The sequence below is a fragment of the Dromiciops gliroides genome, chromosome 1, assembly GCF_019393635.1.
Source record: "Dromiciops gliroides isolate mDroGli1 chromosome 1, mDroGli1.pri, whole genome shotgun sequence".
In the NCBI taxonomy this organism is placed as follows: Eukaryota; Metazoa; Chordata; class Mammalia; order Microbiotheria; family Microbiotheriidae; genus Dromiciops; species Dromiciops gliroides.
The window spans coordinates 114,016,506-114,030,384 of NC_057861.1; the positions used below are offsets into that span (position 1 = coordinate 114,016,506).

At 39.4% G+C, this 13,879-nt stretch overlaps 1 protein-coding gene across 2 annotated transcripts in view; it reads left to right on the top strand.

Moving 5' to 3' along the window:
* Window positions 1-13,879, top strand: part of SNTB1 (syntrophin beta 1) — a 327,494-nt gene that overhangs the window by 211,493 nt on the left and 102,122 nt on the right. The window lies entirely within an intron of this gene.

Here is a 13,879-nt window from a genome sequence, read left to right on the forward strand (position 1 = left end):
CCAGGGCCAGCACTCTATCCACTGCATCACCTAGCTACCCACTGAGGATCATAGGTCTCCCAAAAGAACATGTCAAGTCAAAAAACAATCTTTCAAAGGGAGGTAGTCAATCAATAAGCATTTATTAGGCACCTACTCTATGCCAGGTACTCGGCCAAGCCTGGGGATACAAAGAAACATAAAACAAGTCCATGCTCTCAAGGAGCTCACAGTCTAATGGGAGAAACAACATGCAAACAACTATGTACAAAAAAGTTATTTACAGGATAAATTGGAGATCATCAATAGAGTGAAGGCACTAGCATTAAGAGGTATCACATTAGGCTTCTTGTAGAAGATAGGATTTATTGATTTATTGATTTATTTGCAGGGCAGTGGGGGTTAAGTGATTTGCTCAGGGTCACACAGCTAGTAAGTGTCAAGTATCTGAGGCAGGATTTGAACTCAGGTACTCCTGAATCCAGGGCCCGTGCTTTATCCATTGTGTCACCTACCTGCCCCCCAGAAGATAGGATTTTAGCTGGCACTTGAAGGAAAACAGGTAAGTCTGGAGGTGGAGATAAATACTATTACAGGCATGAAGACCAGCAGTGGAAAAAATGCCTGGAGTCTAGAGGTGTACCATCTTGTGTGAGGAACAGCAGGGAGTATAATATGGGCTGTGGGGAAAAGTAAGATGAAAGAAAACTGGAAATGCAGGATGGGCCAGTTTGTAAAGTTTGAATGCCAGAGGATTTTATTTATGATTGTAAAGATGATAGAGAGCCATTGGAGTTTATTGAATGGGGAGCTAGGATGACATCATCAAATCTGTACTTTCAGAGGGTTAATTTGACAGTTGAATGGAGCATGAGAAGAGACTTGAAGCAGGAAGACCAACCAAGAGGCTGTTGTAATAGTGCAGGCATGCAATAATGAGGGCTTACAACTAGGGTACTGAATGAGAGAACGGGGGTATATATGAGAGATATCATTAAGGTAAAACTGACTGGACTTGGCAGCAGATTGGATGGGGAGACGATGCGAGAGAAAATGAGGAGTCAGAGATGACACATAAATTTTAAGCCTGTGTGCCCAGAAGGGTGAGAGTGTTCTCAACAGTAATAGAGAAATTTGAAGGGGGATATTGAGGATGCTTTATAAATGTTAGCTGTTGTTACCAGAAATACTAAATGTCACCTTCTACATCATGAGGGGAAATTTGGTTGGAGAAATGTTAAATTGGAGTCACTAAAACATCTAATTGGAAGACTGTAGCCTGGGGTGGGGGAGGGGGGTGGGGAGAAGGTCAGGTTGTAGCTATAGGTTCCTGAATCATCTCCACAGGTAACAAGTGAAATTGGATCATAGAGATCATAGGATAGATCTAGAGCTGGAAGAAATCTCGGAGGAATTCAGAAGGAATCTTATCTAATCCAACACATTCATTTTTTGTTTGTTTGTTTTTGTTTGTTTTGTTGTTGTTGTTGTTGTTTTGCAGGGCAATGAGGGTTAAGTGACTTGCCCAGGGTCACACAGCTAGTAAGTGTCAAGTGTCTGAGGCAGGATTTGAACTCAGGTCCTCCTGAATCCAGGGCCAGTGCTTTACCACTGTGCCATCTAGCTGCCATTCATTTGACAGATGAAGAAACTAAGGGCTGAGTAGGTGGGGAGTACTAGTATTAAGTGAGTTGCCCAAAGTCACCAGCAATAAATTTTCCATTATACCACGTAAATATTCCATTATACCATATTACCTTGCCTGTAAAAGTGAAGAATATCTCCAAGGAAAAATGTACAGAAAGACAAGAAGAACCTAGTGATGGAATTGTGAAAAATGCTCAGATTTAGGGTGTAGGAGGAGAAAGAAGAGCTAGTAAAAGAAACAGAGAAGTGTTTCTAAAGAGAGCCTGGTTCTGGCTATATGTCAGCTATTAATAATACATGGAAGTAAATGTCATTGAGATACATTCCAGTAGTTAGTCATAGAACGAATGAACGAAAGAAAATGCATTAAGTACTTACTATGTACCAAGCAAGAGACAGGTGGTTTTTACAATTTGACTTCTAAATACTTTTTTCTACTAGGAGCAATAAAATAACTTTCAGTGATACATTGAAAGGTAGCTAGGTGATCCAGTGGATAGAGCACTGGTCCTGGAGTCAGGAAGATCTGAGTTCAAATGTGGCCTTAGACACTATTTTTGTGACTTTGGGCAAGTCACTTAACTCTGCCTCAGTGTTCTCAACTGTAGGAAGAGAGAGAGAGAGAGAGAGAGAGAGAGAGAGAGAGAGAGAGAGAGAGAGAGAGAGAGAGAGAGAGAGAGAGAGAGAGAGAAGGAGGGAGGGAGGGAGAAAGGAAGAAAGGAAGGAAAGAATAGGATAAAAACTACTTCTCAGGATTGTTCTGAGGATCAAATGAGATATTTATAGAGCATTTAGCACAGTGCCTGGTACATAGTAGGCACTATACATTTCCTTCCCCAATAGTATTTTGTTTGTTTTTGTTTTTGTTTTTTGGGGGCAGGGCAATGAGGGTTAAGCGATCCCCTATAGTGTTGTTGCTGCTCACCTACCCCTCCATTTCCTTTTAAAATTCTTAGCTCCTTGGTCACTTGCACTAAATTATTCTTCAACTGTATTGCTAATAGAGCTTTCAAAAGAAAGGCATGACCTTGTCATTTAAGACTCAGATATTAATTAGGATCTTCTGCGAGTTTTCTGTCAGTTCTTTTCCTGCCCCCTCCTCATTTTCTTAGGTTTTTGTCCTTTCCTCCATTAGTGGGTAAAAAGAGGAGAGAAGATGATGATATGTTGATCAGTCAAGTTATGACCTGAGGTTTGTTGGGGGAAAAACATCAAATAAAGATGAAGTTCTCTGGGGGAGTTGTCTCTAGATTTCCTACATCCCTACTACCTAGCCTCCCCCCCCCCAACAGAGTTCAGTTACTTTTCCAAAAGCTCCCAACTTGGCATCAAATAAATATCCACTTTTGTCCCTTCCCCTATTCCTCTCATTTTTCCTATTCCTCTGGATGAATGCAACCACTCCTCTGTTCAAAACACAAAATTTCTACTGTGTACATGGATATGTGTGTGTGCGCATGCATGAGTGCACACATGCATGTTCATAATATGTGGTGAGATTGAGCACAGTGTTTCTGCTGAAATGTACCTGTCCAGGGATTTAGTTAAAGATAGGACAGATCTAGCTCATTTTGATTCAGCTCAACAAGTAGTAATTGAGTACCCAGAGGAGGTTCAGTGCTATAAGAGGATCAAAAGCAAACTATTCTTTTAATCATGTCATTCTCCTGTTCATAACTTTGCTGGAGAAGCAAGACTTATACATATCACACAATTAGAAAGCAATGTAGGGGCAGCTAGGTGGCACAGTGGATAAAGCACCGGCCCTGGAATCAGGAGGACCTGAGTTCAAATCCGACCTCAGACACTTAACACTTACTAGCTGTGTGACCTTGGGCAAGTCACTTAACCCCCATTGCCCTGCAAAAAGAATAAAAGAAGAAGAAAAATGTAGTAGGTAATATAAAAACAAAAGGTATCAATACACATGTATTTTTAAAAGGCAATAAACCCTGAAGTCTTTGGTAATAAATGTCCTGAATTTCAACATTGTCTTAGGGGAAAAAGCACTAGATTGCTCATTAGGAAATGGTAGCCTACTCCGTCTTCAAAAATTGTTCACTTTATTAGTCCATCTCCACCAGCTATCATGCTGTATCTCCCCCTTTTTTTTGTGGCTTGAGAAGACTGTCTACATGTAGTAGGTACCTCTACTTCCTTTCTTCTCACTTTGTTCTTCATTCTTTGCAGTCTGGAGAATGATAGAGTCACTTCATTCCTCTAGTTATCCCTTCACTCATCTATAAGATTTGCCTGTTGGATTAAAGCATCTTTTAAGTCCCTTCCAGCTGTCCTTGATCCAACAATGTACAACCCTCCCTTCACTGTACTCTTGCAGGAGGCAGGCAGCACCAGAATAAGAAACAGTACTGATTGTGTTGTGCATGTCTGCTGGTAGTCATGGTAAAAACGGATTTACGTGACTTTGCCAAGAAAATGTTTTGATTGAAAATAAAAGCAGTGTTTCTGAATCATTCTAACAAATCAGATACTCTGGTTGGTCTGACCTTTTGGGGGGGGGGAAGGAAAGCTTTTTGTTTTTATTTTCTAGAGGAAAGGTTACATGCTTTATAATTTTAAACACGGCAAGGAGGATTTGTTTTGTTTTTTAAGCAAAACAAAATGCCCCAAGTTGACCTGCTTTTAGCAATAAATAATGGCTTAGGAATAGTCACTAAGACTATTGACCACTGGTAGTTTACCTTATTATCCTGCCCTTCTAAAAAAAGTGAAATTTATGGTAAGAGAGAACTTGCATCTGGTACTTCCTCCCCTCCTTCTTTTTTAGCTTCTTTTTGTGTTTTGTCTTTCTCCCATTAGATTGTAAGCTTGTTGAAGGCAAGTATTTGCTTCCCTGGCACTTAGCACAGTGCCTAGCACTTTTTTGTTCAGTGATTTTAGTTGTGTCTGACTCTTGGTGACCCTCTTTTCTTGGCAGAGATACTGGAGTGGTTTACCATTTCTGTCTCCAGTTCATTTTACAGATAAGGAAACTGAGGCAAAGAGGGTTAAGTGACTTGCCCAGGGTTACACAGCTAGTGAGTATCAGAGGCCAGATTTGAACTCAGAAAGATGAGTCTTCCTCACTGTAGACTTGTCACTCTGTCCACTACACTGTCTAAGCTGCCCTCCTAGAACATAGTAGATGCTTAATAAATGTTATTGACTCTTGATAATCCTACTCAAAATTTAGTAGCAGAAGTTGTCCATGAGACATAAGCAGTTCTATAGACTAAAGAAAGCTTTTCTTTCATTCAGAAATTATTCTGTGCCTATTAAGGTTTAGAATCTTAAAGTAAAAGTAAGCAGCAATGTGTGAGCAGTATTTGCAAAATGCATTATGGGACACTGATTACAGATAAATAGAAATTCAATCCATTTCAACAAACATTAAGTATCAATTACATACAAGGCAATGTGCTTGGTGCTTCCTTCCCTCAAGGGAGGCAGCTAGCTGGAAGGGGTTGGCAGCAGCCAGATGGTGTGCCAGATTTGGCATTAAGAAGACATGAGTTCAAATTCTACCTCAGATGCTAGCTGTGTGACCCTGGCTAAACCAGTCACCCTCCCTATGCCTCAGTTTCCTCATCTGGTAAATGAGATAGTCAGACTCAGTGGCCTCTAGGGCCTCTTACCATTCTCTATCTATGCCTCTGAGAAGTTCCTCTGAGAAGTTTACATTCTGTTGGGGGAGATTACAAATGCACACAAGGCAGAGGTGAGGAATGAGTGCACTCCAGACATCAGGAAAGAACCACTTTCATTAAAACAGCTAGAAAGTAGACTCATCTGACTGGAACAGAGAGTATTTAGAAGGGGAGTAATTGGAAATGAGACTAGAAAGGAATCAGAAAGTTTGTACCTCTATCAACTTTTTACTCACCTTAGTCTGCTTTCCACACTATATTCCAACCAAACTGGACAAATATGTGTCCCTAAGCATACACTTGAACTTTTGTGAATACTTTTGCTTGGGCTCTTTCCCTCTGCCTGGAGTACTTGCTCTCTCTTTCTACATTTGCTAAAGTCTCATTTAAATTTAAAGCCCAAGTTAAATTCTGCATTATCCAAAAAGCATCACCAGTTGTTTTGTATCAACCTTGCCTCTTAGGACTAATATAACTTTGTTTTGCACCTTTCTAATGAACTTATCAAGTAATATTATATATCATAACCCTTTTTGTGTTGGAGTCTTATGTCCTTGCTGGAAACTTGTCTTAATGAAGATTTGTCTTTCTTCCTTCTTCCTCCTTTTCCTCCCATTTCCTATTGCCTCCACACACCTCTCTCCACCCACAACCATTCGACCTTCTCTTGTGTAATGAAGGAAAATAGTTAAAGTCAATTGGCATGCAATATTTCATATCGATAGTCCCCCACCTCTCCAACAAAGGAACAGAGGTCCATCTCCTCTCTACTCAGGGCAGCAATTGCTCCTGTAACATCCAAACTGTACTCTCTCCAACATGCAGCACAGGCATTTAATAAATCTCTGTTGATTGATTGAATGATTGTTTCAATTCATTTCATGACTAAGGAAGAAATCGGCTCTTCTTAAAAATTTGTTCACATCATCTTCTTTCTTGTAAAACCAGATCTGACTTATGTTGTTCCCTTGACAGAAAACATTTGGATTTAAGAGCTCTTCTCCAGTCCCTATGAAATTATCTCTGCTCACAAAGTCACTCAGCTCCCTTAGATACCAACCAAGTGGTATTTGATTCCTGGAAATATGATTATGGCATTCTGACTTATGGACCTCTGTTGTCTTGGTGGCAAGCCATAGAAACTCTTCACAAGGGTTGAAAAGCAAATTGATCACAGTGGAGGCTCACTGGGGCCTCCAAAGGGTTTTCTTCCTCTCCTCAATTTTTAATGAGGACCCATATTAGTCACCTTCCCCAATGGCTACTTTGAAAGAAATGTGCTCTTGCTGGTGCCAGGCTGCTGACCTTTGCTTTCGATGAGTCCTCAGCTGAGACTCTGACCCAAGCCCAAACATATTGTTGGATCAATCATGTTGATTCTTGGCTCTGATACTAATGTGCAGTTAATGACTTGTACGGTGTACGCATTAACCTCAGCCCCAGTGGTGCTGATGCCAAGCACACAGCAAGACCGTGGAAGAAAGAAAAGAGGTGGTGGGGGCTGGGTCAGGACAAGGCCCAGTGCGTTGGCATCCTAATAGAAGTGGGCAATTAGAACAACAGTATTCCAATATCACCAGTTCATGGCTTGTGGGAAGTAATAAGCAATCAAGGGAAGAAAAAAAAACACATGCTGTCTTATATCTTCCTTAAAAAAAAAGTCCCTCCACATCATAAAGGTGCTTTATGAAGTGTGAAATAGGGAGGAAAGTTGGGATGTTTAAACAGTCAGGTAATGGCTTTTATTACCAAAGGGAAGCCAACTTCCAGGCCTGCTGTTGAGTAACATTAGATTTAAGACCTTCCAGCACTGCCGTGTGGCAGTGACCACATCGACACTCGTGACATTTCAAGGCAGTGCTGTGTTGTCTCTTTTCAGCAGAAAGCTGGGCTGGAAGAAGGACACAAGAGTTTATCCTACTCTGGCCTTGGGTGCTTTTTTTTTTTTAAGTTAGCTGTGTGCAGAAGATCTGACCAGCTCTTTTGAAGAGGCGGCATGATGTGAGTGTCTCTGTAGCACACAGGAATGTGCACAGTGATTTTATAGAATGGGGATCCTGAGAGTTGTTATGGGACACATTTTTCAAGTTAGGGCCCAAATATACCTAAATGCAGTGCTGCCTTCCTAGCAAGATAGAATGGAAAGAGCACTGAATCTGAAATGGGAGGAACTGACATCAAATGTGAGCTTGGGAAAGTCATTTAACATACTGAGCATTGGTTTCCTTATCTTAAAGTAAGGATATTATTTTCATTACCTTCCTTATAGGATTGCTATTGGGGAAGAACTTTGTAAGCCTTAAGATACTCTGATGTTCTAATGTTGTAACTTTAGTATTATGGTAGAAAGAACAGTAGACTGAAAAGTAGAAAAAAGGACCTCTATTCATACTGTGTGGCCTTGAGCAAATCCTTTGACCTTCCTGAATCTCATCTTCTGCATCTATAAAACTGATGGTGTTGGGCTTAATGTTCTCTGAAAAGTAACTGAAATAGGGAATAAAACTGTAGCATATAGGGGAATGCTCTGGCTTTGGAATTGGAGAATTTGGGAGTAAATCCCTAGGCAGCTATAGATTACCTATGGGATCACAGACAAATCCCTTTCCCTCTGTAGTCCTCAATTTCTAAATGACTAAATTCCTAAAGACTAAATGACCTAAATTCTGCAAATACCTTTGAATAAGTATTATGACAATTGTTGTTGTTGTTGTTGTTTAGTTGTTTCAGTCATATCCGACTCTTCATGATCCCATTTGGGGTTTTCTTGGCAAAGATACTGGGATGGTTTGGTTTGCCATTTCCTTCTCAAGCTCATTTTTACAAATGAGGAAACTGAGGCAAACAGGGTTAAATGGATTGCCCAGGGTGAAACAACTAGTAAGTGTCTGGGGTCAGATTTGAACTCAGGTTTTCCCGGCTGGTGCTCTTTCCACTGTGCCACCTAGTTGCTCCTGCATATCTTTGTTCTAATGGACTCACTTATAGAAATATGGTTCCCTCCAGAATGTGCTGTATACAAAATGTGCCATGTTCTCTAGTACTGGGAGCAATTTTCCTCACATTCTCCTATATACTAAATCAAGTGGAAGAATTGTTATGTTTCTTACTTTCCACAGTTAGTTTCAGACTCTTCCTCTTCTAGAATCATTGAGCAGCCTTGTTTCTTGAAGTCTACAATGTCTATTGGATCCTTGTTGCTCTCGTCTGTGGACCCCCAAATCACTCCCATTCCTTTCTCAAGGAATTCAATACTAGGGTCATACTCTTAATTCCCCAGACCACCCCCTATCTTCATCTTTCTTGATTTCATGATTCATATTGGTGTGCCATTAAACACCATGGCTTTCCAGTAACTTGGTCTCTTCAATCAGTCAATCAAAAAGCACTGATTTAAAAGTTTTCTATTTGTCGGACACAGTATTAAATGCTGGGTATACAAGAAAAAACAAAAATCAATCCCTGCCCTCCTGGAGTTTGTATTCTAATGTATTATTATTCCTGTATTGGAGTCTTCCAACATGGGAAGGTGGAGATCATTGCTAATGACCAAGGAAACAAGATGACCCCAACTTATATCACCTTCACTGACAGAATGTTTAATCGGTGATACCATAAAGAATCAAATTGCAATGGACCCCATCAACACCAGTCTTTGATACCAAATGCCTGATTGGTTGCAGAGTTGATGATGTAATTATATAGTCAGGCATGAAGCATTGGCCTTTCATGGTGGTAAATAATGCAGGCAGGCCTGACATCCAAGTGAAATACAATGAGGAGAAAATGAAATCCAGAAGGAATTTCTTCTATGGTCTTGACCAAGATGAAAGAAATTGCCAAAGCTTATCTAAAGAAGACTGTCTAAAATGCCACCATCTTGATGCCAGCCTACTTCAACCATTCCTAATGTTAGGCCATGAAATATGCTAGAACCATCACTGATCTCTATGTGTTCTGAATCATCAATGAGCCAACTCTTCTGTTATTGCTTATGGCTTGGACAAAAAGGTCAGTACTGAGAGAAATGTTGATCTTTGACATTGGAATGACATTGGAAGTAACACTTTTAATGTCTCAATTCTTACCATTGAAGATTGCATTTTTGAAGTCAAATCTACATCTGGAGATAACCATTTCGGGGGGAAGGACTTTGACAGTTAGTTGGTCAACAATTTCAACTGCTGAATTCAAGTGAAAATAGAAAAAAGACAGTGAGAACAAGAGGGCTGTCCACCAACTGCACCACTTATGAATGGACAAAGAGTACCCTTTCTTCTTCCAGTATCCAGGCCAGTATTGGCATTTATTCCCTCTAAGAAGGTATCAACTTCTATATCTCTATCACCCTGACCATTTTGAAAAGCTGAATGCTGGGGAAAGCTAGGTGGCTCATTGGATAAAGCACCAGCCCTGGATTCAGGATGACCTGAGTTCAAATCTGGCATCAGTCACTTGGCACTTACTAGCTGTGTGACCCTGGGCAAGTCACTTAACCCTCACTGCCCCGCAAAAAAAAAAGAAAGAAAGAAAGAAAGAAAGAAAGAAAGAAAGGAAGGAAGGAAGGAAGGAAGGAAGGAAGGAAGGAAGGAAGGAAGGAAGGAAGGAAGGAAGGAAGGAAGAAAGAAAGAGAAAAAAAAAGAAAAGCTGAATGCTGACTTCTTCCATGACACACTATAGCCTATAGAAAAGACCCTAAGGGAGGATGCCAAGCTGGATAAATCACAGATTCATGACATTATCTTGGTAGATGGCTCCACTTATATGCCCCAAATCCAGAAAGATCTAAAGGACTTCTTCCAAAGCAAGGAATTTTAAAAGAATTTCAAGCCTGATAATCCGACTATCCAGGCTACTATCTTGTCTGGAGATAAATCTGAGGCTATTCAGGACTTGTTGCCATTAGATGTCCTTTCCCTTGGTATTGAAACTGGTAGTGGAGTTATAATAATTCTAATCAAATTCAATATCACCATCCCTCCCAAGTAGATACAGACCCTTCTGCCTACACAGACTTACTGTTCATTCACTCAGCCTGGTGTGCTTATTCCAGTTTATGAAGGTAAAAGAGCAATGACAAAGATGACAACCTAACTTGGCAAATTTGAGCTCACAGGAATCCCCCCGACCGTAGAAGTTTTCCTCAGATTGAGGTAACATTTGACATTGATGAAAATAGCATCCCCAGTGGGTCTGCTGTGGATAAGAGCAAAGACAAGGAGAATAAGGTTACCATCACCAGTGACAAAGGTCACCTGAGCAAAGAAGACATTGAGTGTATGTTCCAGGAGACTGAGAAATAGAAGACTTAAGATGAGAAGCAGAGACAAGATGACTTCCAAGAACAATTTTATGCTTTCAACATAAAGGCCACAGTAGAGGATAAAAAACTAAGATAAAATTGATGAAGACAAACGGAAGATCCTTGACAAATGTAATGAAATAATCATCTGGCTAGAGAAGAACCAGACTTCTAAGAAGGCAGAATTTGAGCATCCACAGAAAACTGGACAAAACCCCACAATTACTAATCTGTAGATGAGAGCAGGAGGTATGCCAGGAGACATGCCTGGTGGGTTCCCTGGGGGTGTTTCTCCTGGACCCACCATTAAAGAATTTGATTAAAGGCACTATAAGAAAGGCATTCCACACAGTTTTCAAAAACTGAAGGACTGAAATTTGTAGCCAAGGCAATGACAGTTTAAAAGCAACACTTATGTTACCATGTCAATCTGGGTATTCTAAATATCTGAATGTGCACAAAGAGGAAGAACCGAGCATTACACTCTCTCCATACTGTAAACAAGTGGAACTAATTTCTTGTTTTTTGGGAATAAAATCTATTTAAAATTGTGGGAAAAATTATCTATGTACATGTCATATCCCTCAAAAGAACTGAACCTTCTTGAGGACAAGGATTGACACTTTTTAAGCCCCCAGTGCCTAAGACGGTACCTTGCACATAGCCTAAGTGCTTTAAAAATATAAGTTGCTAAGCCTATTTGTTGACAAAAGTTTTATTTTTCTTTTAGTGGGATGGGGAAAAAAATAAATACTTGTTCAATGAAAAAACAAGTTAAGTGAAAGATAATAAACAAGCAAACAAAATTAAATATAGATTGTTGCCATGGTATTCCACTCTCCCTCCTGTAACCATGGTCCTGCCCATACCAGAAGAAGGAACACTCCACACAGTTTTTAAAAAACTGAAGGTGGAAATAATTACTTAATATATTGCTTTCTATAAGACTATTTATATTTTCAAAGAACATGCCTTAAATCAGCAGCAGTGCCTTAACCTAAGGGAATAAAATTTTAATGGCAAAATATTGTGTCCCCATTGGCAAACAAGGGAGAGGGCAATTTTGGGGGCAAGAGAATATATTTGAAGGCATATGCCATGCCTACTCTACCTATGCATAAGGCCAACTGAGAAATATTAAGTAATTTTTAATAGTAACTAGGTAGCTAGACAGTCTGTTAATTCCCCAAATCAGTCTTGATCAGCCATTCTCAAACATTTTTTTTTTTATCTCAGGACCCCTTTATACTCTTTACACTCTAGAAATCATTGAGGACCACAAAGAGCTTTTGTCTATTTGAGTTATATCTATTAATATTTACCATATTGGAAATTAAACTGATAAAGTTTTAGACTCTTTGCTTATTAATTCATTTAAAATAAAATAAAAATAATAAACCCATTACATATTAACAAAAATAACACTTTAATGAAAACTTACTCTATTTTCCAAAATAAAAATAGCAAGTAAAATAACATTGTTTTACATATTTTTGCACATGTCTAATGTCTGATTAAATAGAAGACATCTATATTCTCATATCTTCTATGTTCAATCTGTTCTGATGAATTGTTTGGGTTGAAATAAATGAAGAAAATCTAACTTAACCCAGATACGTAGTTGGGAAAGAGAGAAGTATTTTAATAGCATTTTCATAGAGTTGTGGATATTCTCCTTTGATATAGGTAGTAGTTTCGTAAAGCTTAGTTGCAATGTAGAATCTGAAACCAAACCTATGAACTTTTCATACTATTACATTATAATCCATTGTTCTATCAGGTACTTTGAAAGAATCTTTTGCCTGTGCATGATTTTGTAAAATCATGAATTAGTCATTTGGAAAATATCGGCTCACTGAATTTTGCATATCTTCTAAATGTGACACATTTCATTATACAGTATCAAAAATCACATTCATTAATATCACTACCTCTGTCATCAGAAAAGTCTTTAAGTATTTGGAAGCTGTCAAGCCCAGGGTGACAGATACAAGCTTTCCAAAATTCTATTTTTCACTTGAAAGTTTGAATTTTATCATTAGCAACAAATACTGTCAGTTGTTTTCCTTGAAGTGACAGGCTCAGTTCATTCATTTTCCAGAAAAATGTCTGCCCAAATATCCAAGTCTGAGTAACCATAATTTGTTAGTCAATCAATCAACATTTATTAAGCATCTACTCTATGCCAGGGACTGTACTAAGTCATTCTTTCAAGTAAAAATGGTGTTCTTTGTAGGGGTGGGGGAGGGGGTGGCTCATTCAGCAATACAAGTTCTTTTCCTTAAGATAAACCATGATGGGGCAGCTAGGTGGTGCAGTGGATAAAGCACTGGCCCTGGAATCAGGAGGACCTGAGTTCAAATCCGGCCTCAGACACTTGACACTTCCTAGCTGTGTGACCCTGGGCAAGTCACTTAACCCTCATTGCCCCCCCTCCCTACAAAATTTAAATTAAAAAAAAAGATAAACCATGATGTTTTGGTATGCAGCAGAAGGGCTTTCTGTGTCCTTACCATGTTGTCATGCAGAATATTAAAAGGATGTATATTCAAGAGTCGTCATGATTAGTGAAATTAATCATTTTTATTGCTTCATCAAGGACATTCTTAAGTGAAACTGGCCTTGCTATATTTTACTTTGAGTATGTGGTGGTGAAGAATACAACTGCCTTGATTGTGACACGGTTACCCACCACTGCTTTTCCTTCATTAGTGCAAATGTCAACCCACTTGTTCAAGGATAAACCACATGATTCTAGAAAAGTGAATCAATGCTCAGAGCATTTCAGCACCACTTGTATTTGCTGCCAAGCATTCACTTAAAAGAAGACCTTCGATGATTATTTGGTGTAGATACTAGATGAATATAAGCAAGACAGAAAGTACAGCCCCATCTGGAGAGTCATCCATTTGTAGGGCAAAAAGTACAATTCTGCAGAGATGTTAATTCAGTCTTCACATTTGCAGCTAAGTCTTTTTTTTTTTTTTGGGTGAGGCAATTGGGGTTAAGTGACTTGCCCAGGATCACACAGCTAGTAAGTGTCAAGTGTTTGAGGCCAGGTTTGAATTCGGGTCCTTCTGAATCCAGGGCCAGTGTTTTATCCACTGTGCCACCTAGCTGCCCCCTGCACCTAAGTCTTTAATTCACAGGTCATATAGCCTCTGGACAATTCCTACACTCATGTGAGAATGAGGGTAAAAAATAAAGTCTTAGTATTATTAGGAAAATAGTTGAGACTCATTGAAAATGTCTCAGGGACTCCCATGGGTCTCTGAACCACACTTTGAGAACTGCTGGTCTAGAT